General features: G+C 31.0%; 1 pseudogene; it reads right to left on the minus strand.

Moving 5' to 3' along the window:
• Positions 1-3,336: 3,336 nt before the first annotated feature.
• LOC130811250 (putative kinase-like protein TMKL1) lies at positions 3,337-8,176 on the minus strand (annotated as a pseudogene).
• Positions 8,177-8,593: the final 417 nt, after the last annotated feature.

The following is an 8,593-nucleotide window of genomic DNA, read 5'->3' on the forward strand; positions in this document are numbered from 1 at the left end:
TATCTATAAGCTCTATACTATTTCATTCCTTTGTAGCAAACAAAAAAAATTGTTTTTATATGCACATAGCTTAAACATCTCATTTGTTAATCCCGATTTCTTCTTTCATTTTCTCTTGCTTTCTTGATTTGTGCTTCAATGATTCCATTCAATGACTGATCTTGAGCATCAACAATTAAATTACTTCGTATTATTCCATCCAAATACTTTGTATGCACGGCATACTTAAGGTGACATGTATGTATCGGAACTGATACTACATGACTCCAATCAAGCTGAACAACAGGAATAGCACGATTAACTTGAGCAGCCCAATCACGAGCATGGAGTAATGGAGCCCCACTAACTAACTGATAATGCTCGATGATATCTCCCGATTGCAACCCGACAACACGACCATTAAGATTCATTAGGGCCGACCCTGATGAACCAGTCACTAGGTCCAAATCATGCTCAAATACTACCATATTCTTATCATAATTGGCAGTAGCATCACCAAAGTAAGAGTCCTCTGAGCATTTTCGTCCAACTGAAAGTCGCCAAGCCCGCATACGTGGATGAGAAACCGCTAGTAAAGTATCACCAGGGCTAACATTCCATTCACTCTCTGAAGCAAAGAGGAGTTTAGGATAAGTTAATCCTAGCTCCAACTGAACACTCAATATAAGAATTTCACTTTCGACTTGCACAAATCGAGTTTTAGCTTCATAATTCCTACTTGGACCATTTTCACCGTAAAAACACACAAGGAAAGAATCATCAATTCGGTCTTCATTGGTTTTATAACAATGGGCAGTGGTTAATACAATTGCTAAGTCATCTACTTGACCAACCACAAACCCAGTCCAAAAAAAGTTAGTATTATCCCGATATAATACTTTCACAGTAGACATTCTTATATTACGTTCGACAGCTTTCAATGCATCATCATCAGTTGAAGTACTCATTGTTCTCCTGTTAATTTTATATATTACGGCAATGTGTATGAAAAAATTTATTCATTTATATGTTTAAAGAACAACAACAATAAAAATAATACTCCCTCCTATTCAGCTCAAATGTCCCATTTGACTTTTCACACTTGCCGAGGCAACATTTTAACCCTTAATATCTTAAATTATTCTTAATTAAAAATTATATAAAGTTGATATTAATAATCCTTGTATTGAGACGAATCAAACAAGATCCCACATGACTATGTTTTAACTTATAGATTAAGAATAAAATACAAATTAATAGTGATAAGTGAATAGTGCCAAAAATCAAATGGGACATTAAGGTTGAATAGGAGGTAGTAATAATTAATGTATTTAATTGAAATTAAAATCTATAATTTCATTATATTATTAAATGGTAGATTATAGGGTTATTAATTATGACATTTAATAATTATAAGTTTAAACTAGTATACACTAAATCTTTATAAAAAAACAAAATATTTAAACAAGCATATATAAATATTGCGACCCATTCTGTGATAACAGAATCTTTTTCGTTTTCACAACCACGACCGTAATTTTACACCATTCTTTGAGCCCACAATAAAGGGGCCCCAAAGAAGTGGTAAATAATTGAATCTCAAACAAATGAATATCGTGATTTTGTCATGATGGGGTTCGAAGGTAAATGATAGAGCTTTAAATTTAGTTTATTTTATTATCCTTATTTTTCTTAATTATATTATAGTTAATACTAGCTAAATATTATGAGTATTACTATTATTACTACATATGTTATAATTGGTATTATTATTATTATTATTGTAATTATTAAAGTATTCTTATTATTAGTTTTAACATTAAAGCAGCAGCAGAAGTAAAAGGAGAAGCCAAGTTTGCAGGCTTTGCGGCCCGTACAAAAACTAACTTTTGTTTCTGGAAAATTTTTAAAAAAACTCGGACAATAATTAAGAGAAGTAGCCAAGATGTCAGGGTCAGCTTTTGATCTTTGTGTGATCGCTCCCTCCCTTCCCTTTCATATGCTATCTCTCATTATTATCTCCCTAAAAATCCTCCCTCTTCTTAAACATCTTTCTCTCTCATCTGTTTTCTCTGATGCATATATATACTTGTACATTTTAAATTAATTGCAACATTTTAAAAATAATATTATTTATTCATCACTTTTAATTTGTGATTAGTTTCTAATCTATAAGTTAAAACGTAGTCAAGAGAGATCTTATTTGATTCAACTCGTTGCAAAGATTATTAATATCAAATTTTTGTAATGTTTTATTATACACAATTAAAAATAATAAGAATTAAATTAGTATATTAAACTGTGTAAAAAAGCAAACGTTACAACTGGACCAAATATTATGGAGTACATTTAGTATCACTGAATCAGCAACCTACTACCTGCAACTTTTTTTTTAAGCTTCTTGAAATATTTACTTCCTCCGTACTTTTAAGGGTAAAGTATTAGCACTAAGTACTTGTACGCCAACTCTCACCTTCTCTTCCCATTTCTCACCCTAAGTTGTCCTCTCCCTATAATTCTCTTCGGCTATGATGTCTAATTGGTAGTGACTCATTTTTTATTTTTATACTCTCTCTATTAATGTCTTATTTACTTTATGCACTCTATCCAATGTACTTATATAATTCTTAATATCTCTAATTGTGCATTATTAAAAATTATGGAAAGTTGATATGAATAATCCTTACATTGAGACGAATCAAACAAGATCCCACATGACTATGTTTTAACTTGTAAATTAATAATAAAATACAAATTAAGAGTAAGAGATGAATAGTGTCTAAAAAGCAAATGGGACGTTAGTGCTGAATTGGAGGGAGTATAAAATACTCCTAATTCTGAGTTAATATCACATTTGTTTTTTGAATACTATTTACATCTCACTTTTAATTTGTATTTAATTTTTAATCTATAAGTTCAATTGTAATAAATTAAGTGAAATCTTGTTTGATTCGTCTCAATGTGAAGATTATTAATATTAACCTTTTATAATTTTTAATTATACACAATTAGAGATACTGAGATATCATGAATTAAATTAGTGTACTGACAAACGTAGAAAAAGCAAATGAGACATTAACTCTGAATTAGATTTAATTTAGAACACTCGCAGATAAAAGAAAAATGTGGCTATTAAAAAACAAAAGTAGTATGTTAAAATGCGTTGTTGCAGACTTTGTTAAGTTGTGTACTAAGAATCACAATATGATAATGATTAAAAACATCATATTGAAAATTTTTTATTAGGATTTTGTGTTATCTGATATTGATGAACATTTAGATATTATGTTAAAATAAAGAGCTTGATAATCAAAAGACTTTAGTGTACTTTTATATGAAACATAAGAATAAAGCTAATTTTTTTTTTTTTTTTTTTTTTTTATCTTGTAAGTTGTAACTGGTTAATGGAGTTTTGTCATTGTTAGATTTAAAATACTTATTTTTTATTTTAAGCTTTATTTGCTAATTTGAATTTAGAACTTATTTTCACCTTGTCTTATCATACAAGATCAATTAAACTTTAAAATTCTAGGTTTATGACTGTTTAAAATTCTATTGGTCTTGATATTACTTGGCGTAAGGATTCTGAAAAACAATACAATTTGAAAGTTAGTCTAAAAGATGTAGAACATTTGATGATCAAATTTAAGCAGCTATATCCTCATCATAGTTACCAAGGAGGCATGAAACAGTATCCATGATTATCAAGACTGATTTCGTAAGGTTCTTCATCAATGGAACTCTTTGATTTCATGCATGCTTCAATCCCTGAAACAAATCAAATCATTCAAGTAATGTTCGTAAGTTTATCCTAAGACTGCAATCAGATAAACTGCGGGAGATCACAAGAGTGTGTACAAATGGAGATGTCTTATAAGCCCCTATGATCGAGTCAACATCAACAATAGTGAAAGGACATGATAAAAGACAAGGAAACTTACAATCAGGTTTAAGTATCCATCTCCCATTAAGAATAGCCATAAGAACTTTCAACATCCTACTGCAAGCACCATTTGCATCAGTTGCATCGATCACATGAATAACATTTGGTTTTAATATTGGCTTCAAGGCCCCTTTTCTCCATGTCCTTCAAAACCCGAAATGCAAATGATATCTTCCCAATTTTACAGTAACTACGTACAAAAGTATTGTACATCGTTGAATCGGGATAAAGATTTTTACCTACCATCTCAATTACCTTCTTTTTAGCATCTTCCATCCTTCTAGCTTCCCATAGTATCAAACTTCTAACAAAATTTCTCTTAATTCCAAGCAACTTTCAACACAACGAAAATAAAAACGAAAATCAAGAAAGCAGATGAAGATCCAAACTTAAATGAAAATCAAAAATTCATTCCAAAAATCAGATACTTAGACACTTCATTTTAGGCGTAAAATTGAATATTTAGACGTATCCGACACTTGAACACGTACCAGTATTCGACATCAGACATCAATACCCGAGTCCAAGTAACATATAGTACAAAAACACATCAAAGATAACCAACACTCTGAATAACAGAACATTAATAATCAACAATAAAGAGAACTCTTTCAACGCATTGGGAAGAAAAAATTTAACCAAATTGAAGGAACATAAGAAATATTTTTTCTAGATATCTACAGCAATTGAATGAAACTTGCTAAAAGAAATAATGCAATCTAGGTGCAATACTTATTGACAACTTGTCCATTACTCCTTCCATCTCAAGTTTGCAATATTTAACTCTAGAAGCTCTCATATAATCTTGTCAGAATACTGAAAGCTATGTGCAATACTTCTTGACAACTTATCCATTACTCCCTCTATTCCTTTACGTCTGCAATATTTGACTTTATAAGCTCATATATTCAACTCGATTGTTGCAAACTCAGAGGAATAGGAGTAATATAATTATCTTATTAGTAGTCTATAGAGTACTTACTTTCACATAGTGGTGTTCAGTCAGGTCATCGGCTAGATTTCGGGTCAGGTGTTTCGGTCGGTTCTTAAACGGGTCTTGTGTACACATTGATTTTACATTATTTTAAATGCATTTGAAAGTCGGGTAAAGTCGGATTTGTTTATAAGGTCAAATAAACATCAGGTTATCATTCTGAACACCTCTACTTTCACTCACTTAAAGGAACGAAATTAGGTATCTTCTGCAATTTTCTATTAATGTATCTATCTTAAGTCAAAGATTCTAGTATAGTCCAATGAAAAGGCACAAGAAACAGCAAATAGAACAACATATTGAAAGAAACATACCATGTAGAAGCTCATAAAGAGTTCTGGTAGAAACATAATTATAAATCAGCAGCTTCTCTCCTCTCTTTCCTTGATAAAAAGCTCTTAATGGATCCAAATTTTCATGACCAAGACGACCAAGCTGCTTTACAACAGGCAAACATGAACTCCTATCCTTGCAACAACCTTCTCTCAATAACCTCAATGCAATAGTCCCTCCGTCCGTCTTGTAAGACGTTCCATAGCTCCTTTTCTCAATAACTTGTCTAGTAGCATTCAATACATCCTCCAATGTCAGATTCTCATCTCCTTGAAACACAATAAGCTTTGCTTCACCTGTTTCACCACCAGTTTCATCCTCCTCACAATCCTCCAAATAATCCTCATTATCTCCCCTATTTTTCCTCCTATTTTGCAAATAACCAATCAACACAGACACAGCAACAGCACTACCAGTCATCATACCAATCACAAGACCAGCAATTGCACCAGGGCTCATATTACTCCCGCTATTACAACTTTTTAAAGGGTACCCACATAATTAAGGATTGTTCCCTATAAAAGCCTCAGCCCCAAACTTACTCCCCACAGAATTTGGTAACAACCCACTAAAGTTATTAAGATAAGTTCAATTTATCAAGTTGTAATTGAGCTACATCATCAGGAATCACACCAGTAAACATATTATGACTAAGATCCACAACTTTAACATTTCTAAACCTTGTTATAAATTCAGCAAACAACCCAGAAAATTTATTATCCCCTAAATCAAGTAGAGTTAGGTAACCAGGTGCAGGGAGAGAACCAGAAAGAGCATTACCATGAATCCGAAGCGAAACGAGCCTCCAAATGGAAGGAGATAAAGACCCGGTAAGCAAATTCTGACCCAAATCAATATCTGTAAGTGAAGAACTGTAACCAAGCTCTAATGGCACACCTTGAGACAATACTCAAATAAAGGGTCTGAAGAGCAGAAAGTTGTCCGATTTCTCTAGAAATAGAGCCAGAAAGATTAGCAGAAGGAAGTTGAAGAGACAGAAGGTGAAGAGAAGGGTCTTCGTAAAGAGAAAGACTTGACCAACTAGGTGAAAAAAGAGTATCACAGTTAATTGAAGTACCATTAGAGAAAACCCATTTAAGACCTTTCCATTGACAAAGAAAAATGGTTGCATACCATGAAGAAAGGAGAAGACTTTCAGTATTACCTTGTAAAGTAGGCTTGATTTGTACAGTATAAGTTCAACATCATTAGGAGGAATGTACCTTAAGATCAATGATGAACAACCGAAAAAACCAAAAAGGAAGGAGGAAAGAGGAAAGAAGAGGGAGAGGAAGCTGTGTTATGAGAAGCGTGAAGAAGCCGGTTAAAAAAATAATGAGTGAACAAAAGCTTTACTGTTCATAATGAACAGTTTTAATGTCTTCCCCTCTTTTATAGCACGAGGTCCCCAATTACACTATCGAATTTTATAATATTATTTTTTACACTTACATAAAAATATTAAATTGTTAATGTATTTCAAAGGTGTGAATAATGCAATAATTGAATATGTATATGTAGCACAACTGACAATATCAAAATAAGGCATGAAAATGTATTAAAGACTGTATGTGTTCAACCATAAAGTGTGACAAGACTGTTCAAGTAATAATAAAGTGAAATAAACTAATTTCAATGTAAATTGTCTTTTCAATTAAAAAGTATTGAAGTATACCTCAAAACCATAAACATGGACATTTAATTTGGAAGCAAAATTGGTTGAAGATATATCATTATTAAACACATTATTAACAGTCATTATTGATTTGACTCATGAAAAGATAATTTCGTACAAGACAAATTGATTGCAAAATCATTAATAAACTAAATGTCTGATTTAGCTAAGTCAAATATATAATTGTAATAAAAATACTTACTACTTAGGTTTGTGAAACAAATAGTAACATCATAGCAAGCTATGTTAGTAATGAATTAATTAAATTTGTATTTGTAGAAATAATTAACTTAGGCATATAAAATTAGGAATGAGAAATCTTATTTCAATTTTAAAAGTAACTTAATAATTATTTTAATTGAGTTAAATTTGTAGAAATTAAAACTTATTAAATTGAATTTGTATTATGGTGTAGGTGTAGCTAAGGAGAACCAATGTAATTGAACCTTTTGAGACAAAATGCAAAGGCAAACATAAAAAATTAGAAATGAAAAAGCAAATTATTCATACATTGATTCTATCATCAAGCGTAACTATCTAGTGAAACTGTCATAATAAATTGAAAGTCCCACTTCATATTTCATCATTATTTTGCTTACAGCTTAATTCATAAAAATTCAAATAGTATTTAACCTCAAACAACATATATTCAATATGTAAACATCAACCGAAAATCACAAACACCATAAGAAATCTTGTATAATTTGGTATCTAATTAGACCATACACTTAAGCCAATTGCATTTTTCATATCCCTTCTCTTACGATTTATATGAACCCATATAGATAGAACTCTTAAAATTGATTAGGTCAGTTTAGACCCTTAAAATCCAAGACCATATATACATATCTATTGCCAATTGACAATGTGCTCTCTATCAACAAACATTCAAATTAAATAAATACAAAGGATTTTATTAGATTCGCAAAACTTTACAAAACTAAAATTGAGATACAAATTTTTTTGAAAAATAAAAGAACAATGCATTAAATTTTGAGTTGCTCTTAACTTTGGATTTCCTTTGGTTCCAACACTTTGCATAACTCCTTTTAAGGTAAATTGTCTCCTAACAATAACTCCCGATGAATTCCATAACTGTCAATATCTAGGCTTGCTACCCATTGAGGTTATCGTGTTGTCAAAGGATGCTACATTTAGAGCTTCACTCTAGAGGTAGTATTATTGAAAAGCTTTGCCCTTGAATTCCTTCATGACCACTTTTCCTCTCAGTTTCCTTGTACTTGGTCCTCATTTCAAATTGACTCTACAACTTGATAAAAAATATACAACTTTTTTGATGTTTTTCTAGTAGTAATATAGTTAAAAAGCTATGCCCAAAAATGTCTTTTGTTGCACTTTCCTTGAACTTATTCCTTATTACTATGTACCCTAATCCAAACAAATATCTCATTCAATCCTTTAAATATATAATTGCATTCTCCTTTAAAAAACATGACCATATATATAGCAACATAAATATGTACTCCTTTAATTTTTGAGTTAAGTGTTTGATTTACTTTTACACACGAAAATATAAGTTAGCAGATAAAAAGTAAAAATTATAGTGAGACAAAGGGAGTAGAAATTATGAAGATCTCATCAATAGAGCTTAGAGATTGAAAGTTACACAACCTTATTCAATCCTTTAAATATATAATTGCATTCTTTT

This window comes from Amaranthus tricolor, chromosome 1 (genome assembly GCF_026212465.1).
Source record: "Amaranthus tricolor cultivar Red isolate AtriRed21 chromosome 1, ASM2621246v1, whole genome shotgun sequence".
NCBI lineage: Eukaryota > Viridiplantae > Streptophyta > Magnoliopsida > Caryophyllales > Amaranthaceae > Amaranthus > Amaranthus tricolor.